The following is a 27019-nucleotide window of genomic DNA, read 5'->3' on the forward strand; positions in this document are numbered from 1 at the left end:
CTCACATGCAACATAGCAAGATGGCTAAAACCCCACTGATTCACACTGTCACACTGATTCAAAAGGGTAAGCCATTTAGAATTTAGACTAATTAGACTAAAAAAGGTTTTTTTAAAAGTTAAAATCAAAATGTTTTGATTGACCGGAACCAAAGTTTTTCTGGTTTTTTGAGGTCATGAACATTTGAGATTTTGACTTTTTGTCCTGATTTGAGACAGGGAAAATTTTTTTAGCTCTTGAAAATACTCAAGAGATGGGAAAACCGTTTCCTGCCCAGCTAGAATTGTCTTCTGCTTCCTCTTGCAACCAATTATTAAACATTTATATTTTCTTTTCAACTTCCTGCTTTTCTACTTTTTTACCTTGAGGTAGCTGGTCGGCATTTCTTCCCTCAATTTGTTATCCTGACTTTTTCAATAGCTGCTTGAATTTCATGGCTTCCGCAAGGGACTCAAATGTGCCTTGGCAGCTTTCGGAGCACTGCTTCATATGCCACTCTCTGAATCACGAAACCTTCTTCCTCCCCTTACCCCCCCACCTCTCTGCCTCCTCCCAGAGTTCATAAGCAGCACGTTTTTATTCCTACTTTTTGTCAGCTCTGTATTTCTTGATAGTGGACCAAATTCATCCCTGATGCAACTCAGCTGATTTCATTCAAGTTACACCCAGGATGAATTTGGCTCAGTTTGTCCTTTCCTTGCATGATCTGTCTGGTATTCTCCTTTAGTTCTCTGAAGCTTGCAAAAATCACTACAATAAATGAAAAAACATAAGAGGTTCCAGGCAGAAGTTACTGACAAAAGAATGGAGGGATTTCTTCTGCTGCAGTGTAACCCACCACTGTTCAAAATGTTTTGCCCATTAGATTGAATTCAGGAAAAATAATGGACAAACTATACGGAACTCAGTATTTTCAGAGGTGTCATGTATTTCCCCAAAAGCAATATGGGTGACGGGACAAAAGATCTTGTAAATCATCTTCCTCTTTATTAATAAGAGAGAGCCAAATTCCACCCTGAAACCTATGCTCACACACTCATCCAAAAGGGAGCTGCAGGCTTCTATCCAAGGTCTGAATTTAGCTCATGTAGCTAGTCATTCACAAAGGACACAATCCTGTGACCCCTGTGATCTCAAAATTTTCATTGACTTAAGCTGGAATTTTGGGTGTGGAGAGCTTGCAGGTCCAACCCCAGGGATTGTCCCTTCCTAGAAATTATCATATGAAGTTGGAGGTTGTGCAAGCATCTCAAATTAATTGTTAGTGTTTGCAAATATCTAGATGGGTTCTCCACTCCCCAGAGCCAGGGCTGTGTCAATTAAACATGCCTGGTTATTTCCCCACAACTATAGGGAAACCAGTGCTATGTATTAGGCCTAGAATAACCTCTCCAACCAAAAGTTCAGGTGGCATAGATGCATGCCTTATGCCAGTGGTTCTCAACCTATTTACCATTGTGGGCCCACAGTGTGTTATGTGGGCCACATCTAATACTACCTGTATGGCCCTGAGGATGTCACATGGGCTACAGCTTTGTGGATTGGGCCGCAAGCAACCTGCAGGCTGCAGGTTGAGAACCACTGCCGTATGCCCTGTGTTCATCTTTTCACTAGTTTGCCAGAGCTTCAAAGTCAGACATGCATATTTTTTTACCACAACATCTTATGGATATAAATATCAAACATGCATTCACCAATCAGGTATATGTGTATACACTTGGCCAGTTTGCTGATGACCAGTTACCCAGTAATTACTCTTACATCTTCCCTTGGAGAAATATTTTATAGAACTTAAAAGGCATGAGACTAATATGTTTCTATAGAAATTACATAAAAAACCTGTGGAATGTAATAGAGAATAATATCCCTCCTCTAGAATGATGGCTTAAATATTCTCTAAAAGGGTTATCATTCTCTTAAGTGCATGTTATCTACATAAACATGTAATTAGATTGTAGTCGTTATCAATGGCAAGAGTGAATGAGTAGAGAGGGGCAGATTTTGTGTAAGGCCTTGAACTTGATGCAAACAAAGAGTGAGGGACCAAACACTTTCTGAAGAATAAGCCTACATTTTTTTCTTGATTTAGTTTAAAGATCATTAGGTCTTGGTTCAAATCTGGACCATACAAGTCAAGACTGAAAGTTTTTACCATCCACTAGAATTTCAGCAGCCTGTATGAAATCAATCGATCTCATATGAATTCCTGTGGATATGTCCACATCATAAAGAACACCGTTACATAGGACACTAACTGGTGCTCTTGCTGATTGGCCTAGCCTAATAGGCTCAAAGATTTCAAATGAGTTGGTCCCCAGAACTGGGCTGAGGCACATTGCTGCTCATGTTGTACCCCGTTGGATAAATAAAGGACTTAACATTAATATAGGACCTTTCAAGACTATGTTCACTTAAAAATAACAGTGGGCCAAATTAATTTCTGGCTTAACTCTACCTACTTTGTTCAGCTTACATCAGGCATGAATTTGCTTCAATAGCTTTAAATCTTGGATCTGCGAGATGAATTTCAATTCTACACAAATCAATTCTGGCAGCACTTCCAATTACAGCATATATTTCAATGTGAACTTGGTCTCAGTGTGGACGGGATACTGATTGCTCCTCCTCTGATAGTAAGTATCTTGTGGGGCCCAATGGGACAGCAGCTAAAATTTGACTCCTATTTAATTTCACCTTCTGAGGTGGAATTAAATGTACTTAGTGATACATTAATACCTAGTTTTCTGGCCAGGGATGACTGAATATTTCTGAAATTGAATTATAGGGAAGGATAGCTTTATGTGAAGGGAAAAACCAGGAGTTGAGGGCAGCAGATAAAGGTAAAGGATTGTACATTTATCCACATCAGTATCTTATTTGAATCATGAGTGAACCAACACAGATCTTGGCTTTATGTATAATGTTTATGAAACACCTTTATGCACAGAAAATGCAATTCCTTCTGGAACTAATCCTTTTTTGTTGTTGTTGCCAAAGACAGCTCTAGCTTTGTCCATTCCTCCACAGAACTAACTGATAATAATAATAATAATAATAATTTATAGTTACAGTACCTAGCACTTTTCATACCAATGGATCCCAAAGCACTGTGAAAATATAACAAAGTGATATAGAGAACTGATATAGTATAGTACAATGGACACCTATACAATTAGCATTTACCAATGGCTACCACATGGTAGTCCGAAATAGTGCAGTAATTTACAGTTCTAGTTATAGGAAATGTAAATAATTGCTGTATCTATACCCTTGGGTAATGACTATTGGTAAGTATTGACTTTTTAATGGTGACCATTACATAAAAATAAATTAGTTCTTGTAAAATACTGGAGTAGAATGTGTACTGTATGGAGACTTAAAACTTATGAGTACAGGAGAAAGGCAAGGTACTTTCAAAGTTGTTAGATAATTTATTGCGTAGGCACTTTGGTTAAATCATTTGTTAAATCAAGTCTTGAATTTACTTTTTATTATGCAAAAATATGCTCATTTTATTGTTATCTTCTTGTCCCCCTCCTACATATTTCTCTGTTACATCCATCTGCTGTCTTGTCATAAACCTGGCTTGTAAGCTATCTGGGGTCGGATCTGTCCTTTTTATTAGATATCTATAAATCACTGAGCATGATTGGGGCACTGTTCTTTGACTGGAGCCTCTTTACTTACATTACATTAGTAATCAGTAATATATTTCTTAAAAATGATCTTACAACAATTTAAAATTCTCCTGCCTTTCTCATTCAAACGGTGAACTGCAATTTCTGCTGGAAGATGTGTGGGTAAATCCTCTATGCTCTTTTAAAAATGTCAGCCATCAGGCTTTTTCATACCAAGTCCAGTGTCCTTCCCCCCAGGGCTAATAAGTAATTCTTCAAAAGATGGCAAAAACTTCTATAATGCACTTGTGCAATTGTGCAATGCTGTTCTCAGGGACACTGAAATAGTAATAAGTTTAAATATATAAAAAACAAACCAAAACCAGCCATACAAAAAAACCTCTCTTGAAAATGCATGTATATGTGTACATATAATTAATATAAAATACACAATCAAGTACTGGTTGCAGTGTCACCCACGAAGAATTAGAAGCAAAAATGTGCTACTCACATTTTGTTTTCAGAGGGATTTAGTTTTTGGAATATTTTTGAATATTCAAGTAACACTTCAGCATTCCCTCTCTTCCTTTGGGTGTTGAGGAAGGCCTAGTCTCCACAAACAGCTGTTCATTATGATGGCACTAAGGCCCCTCTCTGTATTTTTAGCTTTGGAATTCAGAGGTACCATTAATTGATGTATGTAGATCTATAAAAACATCAAAAATAAACCATAATAAATTTGAACCTGCCCTCCAAATGTTCAAATATTTCAAAATTAACATTTAAATGACGTCCATCTATTTTGTAAAAAATTCCTCCATATTTTGTAGCCTATTAAATGTAAGTACTTGAAAAATAAAGAAGTCATACAAGTTTCCCTGAAGGAAGAAAGGATATATTTTAACAATGAAGAAAACCATATTTTTTTTCTAGCCAAGAATGTCAGAAAAACTTTTAATATTGAAATCTGAATTTACTTTTTGTTAGATAGTACTACATTAGTGCTTTTCTCTGCTAAACCGAATGTTACTCTTACTGATCATTAAGATGCTAGGAAAGTGGTGTCAAACTACTTCCCAAGCTGTCTAGCAAAAAGGAAGGATAATTTGAATAATAATATGGATGGTCCTGACCATGATACAAATTCAGAGGCTTTCTTAGGAAATATGATTAGACCCGGTTACTTATATAGTTTTGTATTTAATTTTGTTTGTGAATTGTCACTTATGGTATGAATTCTAACCATTGTAGGTTTAAAAAAAAGTCAGTTTTGAAAACCAAAACCTGAAAAGTTTGATTATAAAAATTTCAGTTTGGGGTTTCTGGGTTTTCATAAATATTGTTTAGTTTGGTCAAAAAAATGTTGATGAAAATATTTCACTAGCTCTAATAATGATTGCATTATGACTTTAAAAGTACTCAGAATGTGGCAAATTTCCTGCTCATTGTACAACTGTACAAAAAAAAAAAAGAAAAAGGAAAGCCTGGTGGCTGACCTGCTGTCTCAGGCTTTGGCCTGAAAGATCACCTCCAGCCCTACTGAATCAGGGACTTTACTAGAGTGCTGTTCTTTATCAACACAAAGCAGTGTTCCTGGAGTGCCCTAGCTCCATCTGACATAGTCTGGGACACCAAGTTCACTTGCTGCCCAAGACCCATAAATAACTTTCTGATTTTCTTCAACAAGCTAGAGGTTAATAATGTGGGGATGTTGGATTCCCTGCTGTTTTAAATAATTTCATGGAAAACTTAATGCAGTAAGACACTGGTTAGAAAGGCTATTACCCTCATTCAAACCACTGCACTTCTTTCTTATTATTTTCCACCAATTTCTTGGCCTTGTACCTCCTCTCCCTTCATTTACTGCAAATGATTCTTCAAAATGACACTCTGTGGTTGGGTGGAGACAGTACTGGAGAAAACTTAATCCCTAATCAGTGTCCTGTCAGTGCTAGTAGTAGTGTGAATTTTTCTTCCTCCTCTTGCTTGCCGGAGCCTATATACAATGCAGAAACCTAGACATTCATTGCATTGTTGTCATTCAGACTACATTTTCTTGCCCTCTAGCCAGGCTGCTCTTGCTGCATTCTTGTGAAAGTGTCAGCCAGTGGCCTCTAACTTAACTGACCAAACAAAATGATGGTGATCCAAAATATCCCAAGCAAACAAAATTCCACGTTTTGCTTGTTTATTCCCTTTCCTGTTCTCCTCCTCTTGCACTGTTGTCCTGGTCTGTAATATCTCACCCTTCTCTATATTTTCATTTTTTTATCTAAAATGTCTTCAAGGTATTTTTTTCTTTTCTAATTTGACTTCTCCTTCTCTGTATGCTTAGCTTCAGTATGTTTCCTCATTCCCCTCCATTTACTCTCATTTGCTCCTCCCTCTCTCCTTTAGTTGTTTTAGGGAGCGATTTAGAGCCTGTTCAGCTGTTGTGGGTGTTCTAGATAGTTAGCTAGTGGGAGATTGAATTGACAAGTGTCAGTCAATGCACATGAGTTGAGATCTCAGTTGAGATCCCTGAGCTAGTCACTTGACCTGTCGGTTACTGAGGAAAGAGGTTGTTTATCCAACTCCACTGTAGGCTGAGGTACTGTGCATAATCCAGTGGAGATGTCAACGGGTACATCCATCCCTTTGAGTATGTCTATTCTACATCTCGGAGTGACACTCCAAGCCCGGGGCCACAATCGTGGGTTTGTGCAAGTGCACTAAATATAGCTGTGTAGATATTATTTTGACATTGGGACTTAGGCTGGAGCTCAGCCTCTCAACCCTAAGCATCTTATGGTGTGTCTGAGGCAAGCCCAGTATATTTGATTCTTAGGAATTAAATCAATGCGTTGTGCTAATATACTATTAGAACTGGTCAATTTTTTTTGTCCAAAATATCTAAAATGAAAAATGGCCTTTTTTAAAAATGAAAATGTTCACAGACAAGCACAAATATTTTTCCTTAAATGTTCTGGTTTTTTTAAACAAAACAAAATCTTCTCAGTTTTTACTTTGTTTTTCATTTTCTCATTTTGTTTTTGTTTTCCCTCTTGCTCCCCCTTGCTCCCCAATGGCAAAATGGAAATGGCAGGGAGGGAATGAAAATGTTTTAAAAATGTAACTTGAATAAGATTTTTTTATTTTTGAAAAATCAAAGTGTTCATGCCTTTCTGAAACATACTGAATGGGCAATTATGAACTTTTCAATTTTTTTTTGCAAAAAGTGATTTGCATTTTTTGACAATGTTACCATTTACTCTAGTTCCACTAATACTTGATCCCTTGAGGAGCTTAAGTTTGAAAGAAAATAAGTGCATGTGAAGGGCTTGAGCCATTGCTCATATAAACATGGCTTTGCATCAGTGTGTGTCTTATACAATCTTTTACTGAGCACCTGTGCGCTACTGCAGCTGATTTTACAGGATGGAATCATAGACATGTATGGCTGGAAGGGACCACAAGAGGTCCTCTAGTTAATCCCCCTGTTGCGCTGTGGCAGGAATAAGTATACCTAGATTAGTCCTGATCTAACCTCATCTCAAAAACCTCCAATGATGGGGATTCCACAACTTCCTTTGGCAATCTGTTCCAGTGCTTAGCTATCCTTATGGTTAGGAAGTTTTTCTTTTTTCTAATATCAAACCTAAATCAACCTTGCTGCATATTAACCTGATTACTTCTTGGCCTCCTCTTGGCGGACATGGAGAACAATTGATCACCGTCTTCTTTATAACAACATTTTACGTATTTGAAGACTGTTCACATGCCCCCCCTCAGCATTTCCTTTTCTAGGCTTCATGTGCCCAATTATTTCAATGTTGCAAGAACTATAATAACATAAGCCACTCTAAAGATTTCACTCATCACAGAAATAAATGTCAGGTTTCAGAGGAGCAGCCGGGTTAGTCGGTCTTCGCAAAAAGAAAAGGAGGACTTGTGGCACCTTAGAGACTAACCCATTTATTTGAGCATGTGTAATCCTGGAATCTGTTTACAATTAAATGTTTTGAAAATTTTGAGGTTCTAGTTAGAGGTGTAAGCAAGAGTTGTGCCAATCTAAACAACAATTCCCAGGTGACATTCATGATAGGAAAGTGGGTGAAACTTCCCCAGAATGTTCTGCCTAAAAGCACTTTTGATTTTGCAGTTCGTACAATGTACATTAATTAGCAGCTCCTGCAGTAGAGTTGAGACTGATATATGAAGGAAGGTAAAATACTAAAAGCTGGAGTCCACAGGTTTTACTCGAGACACAGCGCTACCCATGAACCATATTTTAAAATGCATTTTGAGATTTCAGCTAATAATGTGAATGACATTCAGTGAGATTGCCAAATGCTGGTAATTTACTTTCATTTTCACATTAATGTGGGCCCACCTGTGATGAATTGGAAACTAAATAAGCACATCAGTTTTAATTAGATATTTCAGAGGCTGGATCTAGTTAAACAGCAACATTCATTCTTATCTATTAAACAGTCAAAGAGAATAACACAGTAAGTTTTTCTCCAAGTTCACCTTCCTTGCTTTTCTCTTAGGAAAAAAACAAACCCCATTTCTTACTGGATTTTTTTAAATGAGATTACTTAAACTGGTATACACATATATAACATAAGGTTAATACCATATGTATCACCCACTTGACTAAATTAATTATTTTTCCAAAGTAAGAGAGAGAAATTTTGCTATCTGCCACAAAACAAAATCATTCAAAAACCCAATGCAGTTTGCATGAATTTTCACTTGAGGCTTCACAAAATGGTGATTAATTTCCATCGGATCTTACCTTTCCACTATGCTTTTGGGATCCAAAACTAGTACTGTGTGTACCAACTAGAATGCTATTCTTGTATATCAGTCATGCTGTGCCACTATTTTCCGGAGGAAAAAAATGTTTGAGAAGGGAGTCAGACTGACAGCTCTAGAGATGGAAGATCCTCTGTCCCTTGGATAGGTACAGCATGGGCAGTGACAGCCAAAAGTTCATCATGCTGTCCCACATGTGTACTTCAGTTTTTTCCATTGGAGGGTTTACCTCTAGGAGTTAGAGGGTTCAGTCTTCATATCTGTTTAATCCATGGCATCTTGATCTTGGGTCTCTTTCATCTTCACTTGACTCTAGATCTTCTACATCTCCAGTGGGTGCCCTAAACACTGAGCTATAGAGTCAGTTTCTCTCTCTCTCTGGTCCAATGAACAATTAATTTGTACAAAATGGAATAACTCCCGCAGGAAACAGAGATTACTGTAGTCTATAGAGATTGGTGATGGAACCTAGATCACTTTGAATTTTGAGGACAGTTCATATCCCCAGGTTAGAACATGCTTTTCAGTTTTGATTCTAAAACAGATTTAAATATGGTAGGGGCCTATTTTCCAGTTTAAGTTTACATAATATGCACAACACAGAAACAATTCTTTACACAGCAGCACCTTCCTTGGTGACTGCCTAGTCCCTAGCGATGCTCCTTAATGGAGAGTTGCCATTTTATCAGAACTTTCCCAGAATGCCTTTCTATGGTTCGCCCTTTAAATTTAGCAAACATACCTAAAGTGGCCATTCTGTAACTGGCTACTGCTTGTTGCCTCTCCCTCTTTTCTTGTTGGTAAGTACTCTTACCTTTTGTTACATTTTCCTTTTCGCATTCCTCAGGACATGACGCATTCTCACAGTTCAGATGTCAAAAATATCAGATTTTAAGACTGAGCCCAATCTCACAAGATTTCTGAAAACTCTTGAAGGTGCTCAAGAGATTTTTGAATCAGGGGCCTTGAAATCGTAGCCATAATTCAGTTCCTAACCTAATCCAAATCAGCACACTGCCTCAGCCCATTTCTAACAGAAGGGCCCCTGCACTGTTTTTGTCCCCTGCTAGTTGTCCCCCAGTTAAACAGATTTTCTATATCTCAAAGTGCCAACAATGTGGTTAGTGACGGAGCATACAATGCACTGCCTTTTCTTCCCCCATCAAAACCACATTTTCCTGCTGGCGTTTTAGCAATGCTGGGAACTGACTGTGTGTTCCTATGTGCTATGTGGATTAATAATGCTGAGCCAGGTGTGTGTTGGTTCAATGGTCTCAGTCCAAGAATCTGGGCAAAAGTTACATCACAGGGGAATGGGGATTTATTGAGCTTGATAATACCACAAATGAGAAGGAGAAACTTGGAATCAGAGGTTTTAGACATTTTCCTGTAACCTGTGCATCCCAAACCAAAATCAGTGGGTTTGATAAAGCCAAATGTGACAACAGCCCATCTCTAGTTTAAGCTGTTCTTGGGCTGCAAAGCTGCTACTTTCACAAAAGGCAAAAATGCAGTTTAAAAAAAAATCAGCTTGATCCTAGCTTTCTATACTGTCCAGCACATCTAGTAAACCCTTTAAAAGTGTGGATGCATGTCAGCCTTTCTGGTATCTAAGACATCCAATCCGTCCTTGGCGGAATATGATTTTTTAAAAAAATCTTTCTTTAAAAAACAACCGTGGTTTCCTTTTAAAGTTGGTTAATGTAGAGAGTGCACATCATGAAAGAGGAAGTGTGCATTGAACATAGCATTAGCAGACAAGAACACCCAGGTCCTAGTCACTCCCAGCTTTGCCACTGTATTGCAATGTGTTCTTGGATAGTCTGATTTTCAGAGGGTCTGATCCCTTGCAACACCAATTGAAGTCAATGGGCATTTTAGAAGCTCAGGCTTTTAATCCCTTTACTTCCATTTCCCAATCAGTAAAATGGGGAAAATAATATTTAGCTGCCTCAGTGGGTGTTGTGATTAAAGTTGGTGTACAAAGCAATTTGACTATTTAGTGCTTTACAATAGAGTAAGTGTTCAGTAAGGACTAAGACATTCACAGAGTTTAACAGAACTGGATTTCTAGCAATTCAGACAAATTGCTTTACAAATAAGGCAGCAATTTTCAGGGCAGATCTCATTCAGAATGTACAAAAAGGAACAAATGGGTTAAATACTCTATGTCGATGTTGACTCATCATGTAACAAAACCTGCTAGAGCTGGTTAATGATGTGTCTGATACTTTAGCAAGTGATATAATGTTGAAACTCGGAATCAAAGCTGTCAGGAAATTACTCTTCACTCAAACACAAAATAATCAATATGAAAACCTGTTGAAATCCCCCTCTCCATAGCCAAGATACTAATGGGGCAAGAGAGGGCATTGCCTCACCACAGATCTTCCTGATCCTTCTAGAAATGTGGCAGCTTTGCACGGAAGTTTATGGTTGCAAAGAAAAGCTTGAAATTATGAATCAGGTGTAAATCAATGCAGTGGCGTTTGTCTGAGTCTGCAGACAGCTTCCAGCAGAGGGAAGTACAGAAGGCTTTCAGGGAGGAAGCCACTAGACGTCATCACCACCATAGGAGCTGTGCCTGCCCTTGTTGCCCTGGAAGGTCCCACTGATACTGCTATAAGGGTATGTCTGGGATTCCAGATTGTCTTAATTCTGCTCCACATATATCAATCAAGGTTTATTGTGAGGATTAGTGTATTCTTAGATGATAGATACAGCATTACCCCTGCAATTTTAATTTAAAATAAGTGCCAAATGGTGCTTTTGGGATTCTTCTTGTTGAGTATGGAAGGGTGGGACCAAACCCACTGTCAAAGCTGAAGAACACCTTCTTGAAGTTCTTAATTCTTCTGTGGACTATCGGTGCCATTTCAAACCTCCAGGCCTGTTACAGTGTAAACTACTCTTTAGACCCCTTTCAGTCCCTCTCGAGTTACACCTCTCTGGGGCCAGGTTTCTCTACCTTCCTCCGCTCTGGGTGGAACGCACAGTCCAACCACTCTGGGACTTGATCTCTGGGTACCAACCCGAGCTTTTTCAACCACGTTAATCATCCAGGTCCAGCTCTGTTTGGTACCTTTTTCTTCAGGAGCCCATGATGTCAGCTGACTCAAGTGACTCAAAGCCAACTTTTTCAAAACAATGATCTCTTTATTTATTCACCCAAAGTTACATAGCATTTGGAGAACAAAGGGTAAAAAAACCAACAAAAGCCCTGGCTGCACATCTCCTTACCTAAGCTTAATCTCTCTCTCCATAGCTCAGGCCGGTTCAATTTATTCCCATCTCTGGGCTGAGACAGTCACCCTGCTTGCTGTACTCCCTGTGTCTCTCTGTCAGCTGGGGTGTTAGCCTCAGTCTGCTGACAACTCACTCAGCCCTATCCTTCCTGAGATCAGAATCTTTAAAATTTAGGATCCCCTTTGATTCTAGATTTTGATCTGGGAAGAATAAACCATGCCAGCCTGGATGGAGCCAGATAGGTAACTACTTCCCAATTTATGACCCAAACATTGGTAAAGCCATTTATCCCAGCCATTTAAATTTATGAGATTTAAAAGAAAAAAATACAACATGTAACTCTCTCATTCTCCATATGCAGCATGAGATTGATAAAAGATACTACATGAAACTTTCTCATTCTCCACATGCATTCCCACATGCAGGGCAATACAAAGCAGCAAGAGAAATTTGATTATACTAGCCACTATTTTTCAGTAATATTTAATCCGAATTGAGTCCAGACACCTTTTTCTTACAGAGTGGAAACTGACATCATGTTTCCCTTTGAGATAAGATTATGTGAGGATATCACTACATTTTACCTTCTACATACTGGGCCAGATTCAGCTCTCTTAAACTGGTGAAACTGCACAAGAATCCGTTGGGAATTGTATCATTGTAACTAGGGGCAGAGTTTAGCTTACTGTTGGATAAATGCAAATAAAAATTATAGTTAGCTACTATTTTAAAGCTATCTGTCTAGAACTAGTTACTTTTTATATAAGTATCTTCCATTTATTAATAGGGCAATATCTATATATGTACATATTAAAGTGTGAATAAATCTGGTAGCACTAAAAAAAGTGAGGCATAGTACTGGAAAGCACTGTGCAAATTTCCACACAGCACCACCAATATAGCCCTTGTTACCTGCAACTCCCTTGACATTCCTGTCTTGGGCTTCTCTTGATCAGAAATGGAGAATCATATCAAGTTGTGCCAAACTATGATTTGTGTGATGTATTCAAAAGACAACTAGCACATATGTTTGTTTTTTCATTTAGTGTATACAATTTTTACCGTTATTTTAACTAGGGAAGTACTACCGAGGGAACACAAAACAGAAGGAGACAAGTTGTAGATACAAATTAAGTGTTGTTAAGCCTCTGATGCTTCTTTGTAGCAGGTAAAAGGAAATGTTTAGGATTTGGTATAGGGGAACTGACTTAGGTAAACTCCCTTTGTTCCTACCACCTGAGCTCCTTTACCCAAAAGACAGCCGGACCCCAAATTTGACTATTTAGCTCTTTTGCATGACTATGCTCTTCTGTTTTCAGCCAAGACAGAAAGCATAAGTGCCAAAACACTGTCAGAAAGGCTGTTTCCATGGTACTTCTGGCTGGGAGCAAGGAGTACAGGATATCTCACAAGAGAGTCTGAGCTTTTTATCTGTTTTTTCCAGAACCAAGAGTTTCAGATAGTTTGAATGCTTAAACTTTTGGGTGATTCTTTAAAATCAAATCTCCCAAGTTTACCTGGGAGAGTGCAAGGTCCACGGTGTAGAGCAGGGATCTGAAAGTTTCTGTTTCCATCTGTGCAGCTTGGATAAGTCACTTGACCTGTCCGTTTCCCTATCTGTAGGACTATACTGAGCTATCGTACAGGAGTGTTATAAGGATTAATATTTGTGAAGTTCTTTGAGATGCTTCTACAAGAAATGCCACATGGTACCAAGTGTTGTTGTTTTCCGATCTGAGCTGATAAGTATCTATTTGCTACATTGAGTACTCTGGGAATTCTGTCACGGTTGCAGTTAGCAACACAGGAAGTGCTATTGTTGGAATTTTTGAGCTAAGGTTCATGAGTCAGTGGAAGAAAGGCTAGCAGTGATCCATGATGGTGGTAGTGCAGTGGTGAGGAATTTTCAGAAATGACAAGCATAGTTAGAGCTAGTATGTTGTTGACTGATCGCTTTATTGAATATTAAAAGAAGGATCACAAGACCTTTTTAACTCATTGATTGAGTCACTGGGATCTTTAGCACAGCCTAATTTTGGGAGAACTTCAATGATTTATATAAGGAAAAGCTATTATACAGCATGCTCCTCCATTGTGTATAATTCGAAGAAAGACCCATGCCATCTTAGCAGTAAACATAGCATTCAAGGATTAAGCAGATTTTAGAACTGGCCAGAAATAATGTTCAGTTTTCATGGGAGTTGGTCATCCATTTATTTTAAAATTCATATTTCTATGGGTGAAAAAAATCTAAAGTCAAATAAAGCTAACATACATTACTTTGTGGCTATCTCAAACATTGAGAAAGAATTTTAGTTAAAAATGTTTCATATCAAAAGGAAATGCCTTTACTCTCAGCAGAAGTATATCATACTCACTTTAGTACCCACTGTGCTCAGTTTTTCAATTAGAACTTTGAATCACATTCCTTGATTAGTAACAAGCAATCAATCATAATTAATTAGTTAAAATGTTCAACCGTTAAAATCATTACCATTAATTAAAATAATTATCTCTATTTTGGCTGCACTTCATTACCATTTCAGGGAAATGTGTTGCTTTAACTGTACCTTTTGGACTCAGCACAGGATTTTGGTGAATGAAATGCACACTAGAGTTGGTGTATAACTACGAAGAAGCTGGCTTTTGTAGTAATTTTTTTAGTTTGCTTTAAATAGACGAAGGTTACTAATATACTATTATTCTAACTAAAATGTTTATAAAATGAGCTTTATACATATATCCAAAGGTTGAAGAGATGCATCAGTAGGGGAGTGAGGTTTATTCTGAGGGATTTATGTCTCATAAGCAGGCAATTACTTTTTGTGTGCAAAATGTGTCACATACAGTTTTGATGTAATATACCTGGTATTGTTCACTGTTATGGACTCTCTTCTTGTAAATGTATATGCAGGTGAGTGCAAACTTCTGTTGAAGAATGAAGGAAAGAAGATGATCTGTCTCTATTGGACAAAGAAACTTGATTCATGAATGATTGATTCATAAATCTTAGGTCTACTCGGGGGGGGGGGGGGGGGCAGGGGTTGACCTAAGATACGCAACTTCAGCTACTAGAATAGCGTAGCTGAAGTCAACGTATCTTAGGTCGACTTACCTCGCATCCTCACGGCATGGGGTCGACTGCCACCGCTCCCCTGTCGGCTCCACTTCCGCCTCTCACCGCCGTGGAGTATAGAAGTCGACAGCAGAGTGATCGGGGATTGATTTATTGCATCTACACTAGACATGATAAATCAATCCCCGATAGATAGATCACGACTTGCTGATCCGGCGGATAGTGTAGACGTTAGTGTTCTAAATACCCAGTGTTAAAAAGTGTTCTGAATACCCAGGTTCAAATTTATTTGTGTAGCTTTAAGTCCAAGGGCCAAATCCCACTCCTTAAGCTGTTTGTATGGAGAGTTGTGCACCAGAGAAAGTAATGACCTTTTGCTGTAGAAAAGAGGACAAAGTTTGGAGGCCTTCCATATGGAGTCTGCATCCTCCTTTCCTATCATACAGCCCTGTTCTAGGAGTGTTCCTTGGACTGCATCATGCAGGTATTTTCTGGGGAGTGAGGAGGGACAGGCTGAGAAGAAGTGAGGATGGGTTGGATCGCCAACTATGCAGATCCACTGGCCACTCTAGCACAGTGTGCATTGGGAGAGAGGGTATTGATGAAGTTGCTGTATAGCAACCTTGGAGCAGCTACTCCACAAGTTTGGGTGGGGAAGGCTTCCTGCACTCACAAAGAAACACAGCACACAGCTGGGCTGCTCAGTCTGTATCCTTGGTTGAGGATTTGGCGCCAAGGCCACCTAGATCTAATTTACTGGCAGTACAGCTTTCTGATATCGTTCATTGCAAAACCTATGTGTCGAGAAGATCTGTGCCCTACTGTGCTGACATGTATGTGATTCAGCTAATCAATGACAGAAGCCTGGTGATGATGTCTAGACTCTGCATGGTATCTGTTTATTGATTTGATGAGTGACAGGGACAAGGATGCCCTTTTTTTTTTTTTTAATGCTTACTGTGTTTTCGGGCAGATGGCTGGCCTGTGGTTAAGGCACAGCACAGGAGACGTGGGTTCTGTTTCTGGCTCTAGCACAAATCCTTTGTGCGACCTTAAACAAGTCACTTAGCAACTGGTCCAAAGCCCCCTGGATCAATGGGACTCTTTCCATTGACTTTTGAATTAGGCCCTTAACCTTTCTGTGGCTCGCTGCTCTATCTTTATAGTGAGGATAGTAATATCTACCTGCCTCATGAAGGTGTCACAGAACTAAATTCACTAATATCTGTAAAGTATTATGGGATCCCACCTGGCTAGATAGTGCTATAGAAGTGCATAGCATTATATCACCTTTAGAAGCACTAATATAAGTGTTAGCATTTTCCTGAAAAACCATGATTGCTTTTCATCACCTTTTTAAAGAAATACTTGTCATTTCAAGTTTTTCTAAGGAATTCAGCATCCTCTGAAGCATGCAGGGTTCGGTCTAGAAACATACCTCCATGGCTTATTCCATCTACCAGTGAGAAGGCAAAGATCAGTTTCACTGAATTGGAAATAAAGTTTTATGCATTTGAACTTTCAGACACTAAGGTAGCAGGGGTCATTCACATTGTGTTATGGGAACATGACTTAACAATGCAACTAGATGAGACATGATGTCACAAAGTGATCCTTCAGCCTGGCAAACTGGAAACAGTTTTCAGAAAGGTGAGGGTGGGGAAGAGGTTCATAGCTCTTCTTAAAGGTTGTTTTAGAAAGCTAATCTAATAAAAAAAAGAAGGTCTTACATTTACCTATGGGTGATTAGTGTGCAAACTGGTATATAACCTCCTTTCTGGTGTATCTGAACAATAGTGGATGGTTCATTTCATATCTGTGTTTGGGGAAAAAACAAAACTGAACTAAACAGACTCTAACCCCTGGTTTTTTTTTTAAAGGTTTGAAATAACTTGGTAAAAAATCTGAACTATCTTCGTATGCACACATGCTTCCTGGTTTTATCTGAAATCAGAAGCAGTCATACCCACATAATGCAAGGCAGGATATTTTTGTATTTCCTATTTGGCTAGAACCACAAGAGGCTATTTTAGGTATAGTTTCCATCTTCAGATCTGATCAAACAAATTCCAATCAACATCCAAGCTTCTGATCTTAACAACTCAAGCTTATCTGAACCAGCCGTCCAAACCTTGTGAGGTTCCCATCACCAACTGACCTTCACTTGTTCTGAGTTTACAGAACACTGCTTGCAAATTGAAGGATACAGAAGAGAAACGGGTAATGATCTGACATACACTTATTGTGAACTGGAGATTAGCATGAGTGGCGAAGTTCAGAGCAAATTCAGGAATGTTGGGATATCTAGTATTCTGATTTGAGCTCATCTCCTCTGTAAACATACTTGTTCATAGCATATTAAACTACACATTTCCACTGAAATATCATGTTACTCTCCCCCCTCTATTTATGCAAGAACTTCAGATTTTGGACAAAATAAGCAAAACCAAAGAAACCTTTTTAGTAATACAATTGAATATAGAAAATTGATGCTAGGTCAAACAATATTAAATATTAACTATGCCCTGAAATTATTTTTAAATATGATTTAGCCTTCTACTCTTGCCTTCCTGGTTCAGATGCTTTGCTAATCATATCTGTCCATAGGTCCATAGAAGTCCACTGTTGTGCTCACTGACAGTAGCACTGTCAATCTTGTTATTGCAGGCAGAAAACCAGTATACTTTATAGTCGGCTCGTTGGAGTTGATGTAGTGGCAATAATGGAAAAAGCTACTTGAAGAATTAAAGAACTTGCTAATCAGTCTGTTAATTGAGGATATGAGCTTCATATAACACAAAAGCAAACTGTGAAGGTGACAATGGTAGACAGACTTCATCTGTTGAAGTCAGAATTAACGATGAACAAAATAAAGATCCCTTTGTGGTTGATTCTCATCCAGCTGCTGCCAACTATAAAAGAACCATTAAAGAAATCAACTCATTAGTTGGTAATTCTGTACAACTTCAAAAGGAAATCCATAAAGTAACATCAATCAAACTCTGACAACATCTTCATGTTTGCAAGTTGGTGGTAAAAGCTGTTTTTGAAAAAAAAACAAAAAAACCCAAACTCATTCTTCAGACTCAAAGAAATGGCCTGCAGGACCGGGCTTAAACTAGAGCTTTTAAAAACAGATCTATCCATAGATAGAATAGTCAAGCTGCAAATATATTCTGACATGCAAAATCTCCCCCAGTCACCCATGTCATACAGTGTCAATGGTCTGTCTGTTTCAAAGACAAAACCCCACTACATTTAAATAATCTGAATATTGTAACAAAAGCTGACAAAAAACAGTGAATTCAGAAATAAGGCTGCCACTCTGTCCTTAGCTCACTGCCATTCTGTTGGTAACTTTCCCCATTCGGGGAAGTTGCCAAACCCAGGGTGAAATAAGGAATTGTGTCAGTATTAAATCTGAACGTAATAATTTTCAGGGCTTGGTTCCTCAGTCCTTACTCATGCAACTAGCCTTACTAACAAGACCAGTCCAGCTGGCTAATGGAATGTCTAGCTGTAAGTTTGTCATTTACATTTGTTTAAATGTATCTCAGTGGGATTACTTTTGTGAGTAGGGATTTCAGGATTGGGCATTTAATTTACGATTTAGTGCCTGGGATTCTATAAATTGCTGTGTTTCTCTTTCAAGGTGCTGTACACACCTTCCAGGTGTGCCCATTAACGTTTTATATAAGACTGTAATTACGTCTGTCATATTGTCTTTACATTTCCTATTGGCTTTTAAATGTAGTTAAAAAGGCAACTGAGTTGTGAAGTGAATAAGAATTTAGACGTGTGTAAAGGCTTATTGTGGTATTCTAATTTCATAACAGACTGAAATGGGGGTGGGGGTGTGTGTGTATATATGTGTGTGTATATATTATATGCGTGTGTCTTATTAGGCTTTTTATTCTATTTTCATTGAGTTGTACACAGTGTATTGAGCCATCTAACCATAAAGATGTTGCATATATAAAATTATTATAGTATGATGGTCCAAAAAAGCTATTCTAGTCAACAGTTAGCTGTTTTTTGTTACATGTACCATTTTTTAAATGTTTCTACCATATTTTATCTATGCCATTGTTATCATCTGTCATTCAAATCTGCATGCTGGTGTAAGTGCTGTACTCATTTTGGAAGTTTCTAGTGGGAAATTTGCAAGTTTAAGCATTTTTTCAAAACACAGATTGAAAAAATAGATCACAAGGGCTACTTCTAACTGCATCACCTTGATTCTTCTTTGATGGCATCATATTGTTTGGATGAGGGATGTGCACAGGAATGGAACCTGAGAACTCAAATGAAGTGCCTGTCACATTGGGCAGACTGGGATTCAGAGTCAAGCCCCTGTTTGACTGTACGCTTTTGAGTCCTTTCTTCTTACTTTTTAGAGTGATCAGGATTACTGGGGGGAGAAGTAGGCGTTCTCTAGCATCCCGTCAGTGTGGTCCTTGGGAAGATGTTAAATTTTACTTTTCACTTGTACTGTCCAACATAGTAGTGGAGGGTCTTCTATTCTCCAAATTATTATGGCTGTTAAAATACTGCTGAGCACCCTTCCCACAACTGAGTGGAGGGTAATATGTTTCTGCCTAAGATTGCTAGTGATCTCTGGTCAGTACACTCAGCAAGCAGATCCGTTGCCTAGTAAAAATCAGTTCAATGCTTGGGGTGCATTTTCTGGAGTAAACCCACTCATTTTGATGAGTCTCAAACAGACTCTCACTGCCTCTAATCCCAAATGTCACAGCCATATTTGGGGATTTGGGTATAATGACCCCAGATTTTTAAACAGTAAAACTGTTTCATGCCATGTTGTAGGACCTGGCAGTTCATGGTCCAGTCCAAGGCAAACACTTATCATTCAGTTTGAAAATTCTGAAATGCAAGGTTTTTAGTGGACTTCCTTAACTGCACTGGTTTGAATGTACTGTCATTGACTGTACTGCTTTATAAGGGCCTGTTCCTATTGGATGAGGCTGAGCATCAACAATTGCCACAGCACTTGAAGGCACTAAACCACTTGTGAGCTCGTGGCCTTTAGGGGGTGATGTGCACATCCCAGGAGGAATATATTAATCAAGCTTTTTCAATATTGCCCTTACCAAAGGGAAATGGTTAGAACTAGAGCTGGCTGAATTAGTAATTGTGAATAATAGTCATTGTCTGCTTATCCCCTTTTTTCTGTTTGACTAATTCTGATATCTGTGACTGTATTTATTTGGAACTGGGCTTATTTAGTCTGCAGAAGAGAGACGTGAGGGGGGATTTGATAGCAGCCTTCAACTTCCTGAAGGGGGGTTATGACATTCCCCTCTGGTGTTGTCTGGACCTGTCATCTGCTAGGCCACTCCAATCCTTGACTCTGGGAGCCAGCCTTACCCTGCTCTGCTGTGAGAACCCCCACTCCTGGGCCGTTCACGCACAGCCTCTGGCATGTAAGATGCTCCTTAGATTATGCAACCGAATGACAATAGCCAATATCTCTGGTCCCAGACACAACCTTAGGAACCTCTGTCTTGAAGGGTCCAGTTATGCCTGCTGGATGCTGCAAGCTTATGAGAGTTCATCAATTTAACAAAGAAATTGATATGTACCAGGCTTGTTATCCCAAGGGGATTCATAGATTCATGGACATTTAGATCAGAAGGAACCATTATGATCATCTAGTCTGACCTCCTGCACAACGCAGGCCACAGAATCTCACCCACCACTCCTGCGAAAAACCTCTCACCTATGCCTCAGCTATTGAAGTCCTCAAATCGTGGTTTAAAGGCTCCAAGAAGAGTCTCTGACACACTTCAAACCAAACGTACTGCTTCAGGTAGAATAAACAAACAGATTTATTAACTACAGCGATAAATTTTAAGTGATTATAAGTCAGATTTGGTCAAATGAAATAAAAGCAAAACGTATTCTAAGCTGCTCTTAACACTTTCAATTCCTTTACAAACTTAGATGCTTCTTACCACAGGCCGGCTGGTTGCTCTTCAGCCAGGCTCTCCCCTTTGATCAGCACTTCAGTCGCTTGTTATGGTGTCTGAAGTTGTAGGTGGAAGAGAGAGAGAGAGAGCATGGCAAATGTCTCTCCCTTTTATCATGTCCTTTCTTCTCTTTTGGCTTTGCCCCCACATTCAGAGTCAGATGAGCATTACCCTATCGCAGTTCCAAACTGACCAAAGGAAGGGGGCTGACTCTCTCGAGAGTCCAACAGATTTTTTTGTTGCTGCCTAGGCCAGCATCCTTTGTTCCTGTGAGACTGGGCTGGGTTTGTCCCCTATATGCCCTGATGAGGTGTGAACTGCCTCTCAGCTCTTGGAGAGTTTTTGCCTGGGCTTATTTTAAGCCATGAGGGTACATTTTCAGCCTCATAACTACATACATGAAATTATAACCTATAACCTTACTATAACAACAATGCTCAGTGCTGAGCCTTCCGAAGACACTTGACAGGACAAACTTTGCATTGGATGCCACAGGGGGTTGGACTAGGTGACCTCCTGAGGTCTCTTCTAACCCTAATCATCTTTGATTCTATGAATAGAGCGGACCAGCTTGTTCACTTAAACTATTTGCCATTCGTGTGGGATCAATCACTGAAGTCACATGGTTTTGTTTCTTCTCCCTGATAGGATGACTGAAACTATTATAGCTAGAAGATAACAGATTAATAGTGAATAACACACAGTATGGATATTTGGACAATTTATGTTAAAATTCAAGGAACTCTTGAGTTTCATGAGGATTCTCCCAAGTGTGTGATCATTCTGAATGCTTGCAAGCAGCATAGCATCACAAAAACAAATAAACGCAGTGCTTTTATTCTCAAAGTCAGTTTTAATATTTGACCATGTCCATTTAAAACCATGGTTTTATCATGAGGCCTTCAACAGCAATGATCTGCAAATATATTTAAAAAGAGGCAATACTGGGAGACACCTGGAAAATAATATTCAAATGGGAAGAAAATAAGTGGGTGGGTACATGTTGGTGTGAGTGGAACATTTTGTACAGCAATGTGTTCTTTCTTGCTGAATTCACAATTCACGAACAAATCCTATAATTAATATGTTACCTTTACCAATCAATGCAATGAAGTGGGATTAAGGAGAATTGGCAAAATTGCTGTTACTCATGCAGAGTCCATTCCAATCAAACTCACTCCTATAATGTTAAAAAATGATTGTCAAGTGGAGGAAAGATGCCATAAGTTGGTATTCTGGGTGTGAGCCTTTCTGCTCTTCAGCCCTTTGGTTTCTACTGATTCTATTGGATTTCATTCAAGTTAAGTTGGCATGTGCTGTTGCTTAGTGACAGCATGCAGTCTACTTTTGTACTAGCCCATGGAAATGCTGTCTGTCTGGAACGTGCCATTCAGCAATATGGCTCTATTAAATTGAAATCTTTTAGGAGTCCTTCCCAGTTCCTCTAATATGTTAGCTGAACAGTCTCCAGAAAGAGATCTCTGTCATGCTCTGAGATGACCCACTCATTCTCTTTACCTAATACCAGGCACAATGAAGACTAGGGAACTAGAAAGATCTGCAGTGACTTGGTCTGTTTAAGGCCATGATTGCTACAGGAATAAGGACACACAGAATCATTACAATGCATGAGTAATATTAGGCACAGTCTGTCTTCCCTGCTTGAAGAAATCTGTGTTCTTACTGCTATTAACTGACCAGCTACTCATTCTGTATGCTTTTAAACTCTAGTATCAGCACCTTATTCAAATTTAACCCTTTGTGTAATGTGTGTATTGATGCTACCTGCATCCATTTTCTTCTTGGATAACATTTATACTAGTGCTTGTTCTGTTCCCCACAAATGGCTCCAGCTCCAGAATAAAAACAATCCTATATGTTGTTATTGGGCCTTGGGAATGATCTCAGTTGGATAAGAAAATAGATTGTGCCTGATCAGACAAGGCCATTTGATCCATCCATTGTGACATGTAGCCTCTGGCAATGGCCAAAAAGTGATACCTTAGAGGAAGAAAGAATTCCCTCTCATAATTCAACTGGCTGTCTATGGAAGATGAAAAAGTTCCCTCCTGATTCCTGCAGCAGCTTACTTTATGCTCTAAAGCATGTTAATTAGGCATCCTTTTTTTTAAAACTTGTTGAAGATCATATATATTGTTTTTAGATTGGGGTTCTTTTCTGCCCTGCAGTTTCTTGCAAGGTTTTTGTCTTCCAAGAGCTTCTTGGTGAGTCTATTTGGTTTCCCCGAGCTTCCTCCGGAAAACTTCTTCTTAAAAATTTAAAGCACACTCCAGTGACTGAGCTACGGAAATCCCACAGAGAGTTGCTGGGCCAGATCCCAGCACTCTCAAAATGTAGGGGCAGGTCATCATCTATGCCAGTGGTTGGTCTTCATTGTGCTAATGAAGGTCATGCAACAAAAGCTTTTTTGGCAGAAACCTTGGCTTCCTTTTACCCTCTGGAATACAGAAGTGCTTTGTTAAATGCATCTTCCTAGACTAACGTTGTTGCCCTAAGTGCCTGTGGTTATTGAAATTACGGAGCAATTTTAATATATTCTATTTTACTACACAGCATGCTCAGGATTATTTGACTGTTCATGCAAACAGTATATTCAACGCAGTCGGAGTAGTGAAACCAATGGCTTATCCTGAGAACAAACTAATTTTTTTCTAGGAAAGTACAAGCCATAGAGGAACTAAAATGTGTCTCTCTTTGTCTCAGTGAGAGTCTTTTCTCCCCAAATTCACAAACCGCCCCAGTGATGGAACACTAATGAATCATACTGTCCATATAGGCTCTATGTAAACTTCCACAAACATCTGACTTGATAAGGAACTTCTCTATTATTCCAGGAATAGCCGGTCCTGAGCAGAAAGAATTATTACCAATTGTGAGATGATTCTGTAACTATTTTTATTATGCATTTCTATAATACTGTTCATTGTATACAGACATATGTCCAGTGGTGTAACCTTTTATTTAATGTTAATTACACTACAGTGGGTTAGGCTCTGGCAGACACAGTCTCAAGTTCAATAGAGTTATCTCTGTTTGTTCTGGTTCTAGAGCCCTTAGGAACACATACAAGGCAGGTAACACATACAATCACAAGAACAAGGTCCACTATCTTTTTAGCAGTTTTATTAAAGTTACCAACAAAGTTATAAATGTCACAGCATAAACAATTCCTAAATATATCCATGTATCAGTTATAACTAGACATACTGCCATCCTCCTAGATGGTGTTAGTCTGTTGATCATGGACTGATCATCAATATGGGGGTGGTTTCTGCTGGAATTTCCCTGCTCTGGGCACCCTTTTTTATACTGTGATTCGGTCTATACCTACATTCTGCACATGTACATGAAAGTGTCAACCCTCTCTTTTCTTATTGGTCTGTGTCCCATAGAAACACAAGGGATCCTGAATTCCACAGGCAATGTAGGTTCTCATTAATATTGACATACCACCTTTATCCTCAAAAAGAACAGGAGAACTTGTGGCACCTTAGAGACTAACAAATTTATTTGAGCATAAGCTTTCGTGAGCTACAGCTCACTTCATCAGATGCATGCAGTGGAAAATACAGTGGGGAGATTTTATATACACAGAGAACATGAAACAATGGGTGTTACCATACATACTGTAATGAGAGTGATCAGGTAAGGTGAGCTATTATCAGCAGGAGAGGGGAAAAAATAACAAAAAACAAACAAACAACCTTTGTGTCCACATATCTATTCAGGAGACACCATCATAGGGCCTAATCACATCAGCCACACTATCAGAGGCTCATTCACCTGCACATCCACCAGTGTGATATATGCCCTCATGTGCCAGCAATGCCCCTTTGCTATGTACATTGGCCAAACCGGACAGTCTCTACGTAAAAGAATAAATGGACACAAATCAGACGTCAAGAATTATAATATTCAAAAACCAGTAGGAGAACATTTCAATCTGTCTGGTCACTCGATTTCAGACCTAAAAGTTGCAATTCTTCAACAAAAAAACTTAAAAAACAGACTCAAACGAGAGACTGCTGAATTGGAATTAATTTGCAAACTGGACACCATTACATTAGACTTGAATAAAGACTGGGAGTGGATGTGTCATTACACAAAGTAAAATTATTTCCCCATGTTTATTTCCCCCATCCACACACACACACTGTTCCTCACATGTTCTTGTCAGGTGCTGGAAATGGCCCACCTTGATTATCACTACAAAAGGTTTTTTGTTTTTTTTTCCTCTCCTGCTGATAATAGCTCACCTTACCTGATCGCTCTCCTTACAGTGTGTATGGTAACACCCATTGTTTCAAGTTCTCTGTGTATATAAAATCTCCCTACTGTATTTTCCACTGAATGCATCCGATGAAGTGAGCTGTAGCTCACGAAAGCTTATGCTCAAATAAATTCGTTCGTCTCTAAGGCGCCACAAGTCCTCCTGTTCTTTTTGTGGACACAGACTAACACGGCTGCTACTCTGACACCTTTATCCTGTGGTTAAGACACATGTTGGAGATGATATTTGCTGCTACAGCATTTTATAATTTAAAATTTAATTTCCAAGCTAGACTTTTGCAATATTACCAGTTGGTACCTCTTTTCCCATAATCTTTCGGGTTATTTCTCGGTCATTAATTTATGTCAGCATTTCTCATTTCCAAGGCATAAAATAGCTAAGCTAAAGTCTTGCAGGCCTCAGCCTACAGGTTCTTGCGTTTAGCTTTCTTACTTATGTTTAATATTTGGTTCCTCTAAATACTGATCAATCTTCTACTTTTATAATCCTACAAATTAACTAGAATTGACGTACAACGAATGTATATAACTTGATTAATCATAGCATCACAGAATAAATGGATAATAAACGAAAATCATTGGCTACAGTGGTGACTACATGGAGGTTACTACACTGATCTAAAGTTGAACTTTTCCACAGAGCCACACCTAGCACAAGACCCTTTGTTTCAGAAAACTTGAGTAAGAATGTTTCCTGGTATCAGTCTGTGGAACTTCATTTGTGCTCTCACTGGGCTTCTTTACAGTTTATATGGAAGCTGAAAAGTCTCCCAAAATTCTTGTTCATTCTGCCTGTTGGTGAAAGCTAAATCACTTAATGGCTATAAACTATTTTGAAAATAGTTTAGTCAATTTCTCCTCTTATTTCTCTGTAGAGGGTAGTTAGCGTACCATAGGACTTGCCTGTACATGCATGTATGATTTAAATATGTGTTAAAGAATGGATGGGATTGAGGAATTCTATTTGTACCAGTGATGAGAAAAAGCTGATAATTCATAAAGCCCTAAGTGACTCACAAAGGTTTTTCTTTATGGGTAGGATAAAGCTAACAGCTGTTCTTCTACATTCCATTTGCTCAAGTCAACAGGCCCATTCTAATAGTTTGTTGATTGTTTTACATTTGTAAATATTGTGGTATGATTTCCATATTTGCTTTTTCTATTACTCAGATTGACAGTGTTTTATTCTGAGAGTTATGAGAGAGCACATTGGGTAGGACGATCTAAATGATTTAGCAGGATTTATCATTCTTAGTAGACTATTTTGTAGCAGGTGCAGCAGTACTCCAGGCGCTAGATATGTATTTTTCTTGTTCTCTTTTTCCCCTAATCCCCAGTCAAGGAAATTTTTTTCCTATAGTCAGTGACGTAAAAGGTCAGTTAGTTTTTGTCATAAGCAGAACAGCTCGGTTGGCTTATTAAGTAAGGGTGCTATTCTTAAAGAGGCAAATCACATCTTTCCTGCGCCATTTTGCCATCACGGGGCAAGGGGGTGAGATCATTGCTGCACACAGGCGAGCTTCATAGGGGTCAGGGTGGTAGCCGTCCCGGGACCTTCCGTTCCCTCCTCCCTATCCCTGCTGATGAATTTTTCATTTGACTCTCTCCTCCGGTTGTTGTCTTTTAATAAAAGATTTGTGTTTCTTTGAAAGCAATCTTTACTCCATAAGTGAAAGCAAAAAGAGCACAGCAAAGCAACATACAATAATGTTAAGCCCCCTTCTTGCATCATGTGCACCAATCACCTCCTAGTATTACAAACACTGCAGTCCCAAGCATAGCAACAAATATTAGTGGCTTTCAGCTTCATATTGCTGTCTCAAGGCATCCCTGATCCTTATGGCCCCGCTCTGTGCCCCTCTAATAGCCCTGGTCTCTAGCTGTTCAAACTCAGCCTCCAGTTGCTAAGCCTCTTCAGTCCGGCCCTGATGTTAGCTGTCACCCTTCCCTTCACAACTATTATGGAGAGTACAGCACGT

The sequence above is a fragment of the Eretmochelys imbricata genome, chromosome 2 (assembly GCF_965152235.1).
Source record: "Eretmochelys imbricata isolate rEreImb1 chromosome 2, rEreImb1.hap1, whole genome shotgun sequence".
In the NCBI taxonomy this organism is placed as follows: Eukaryota; Metazoa; Chordata; order Testudines; family Cheloniidae; genus Eretmochelys; species Eretmochelys imbricata.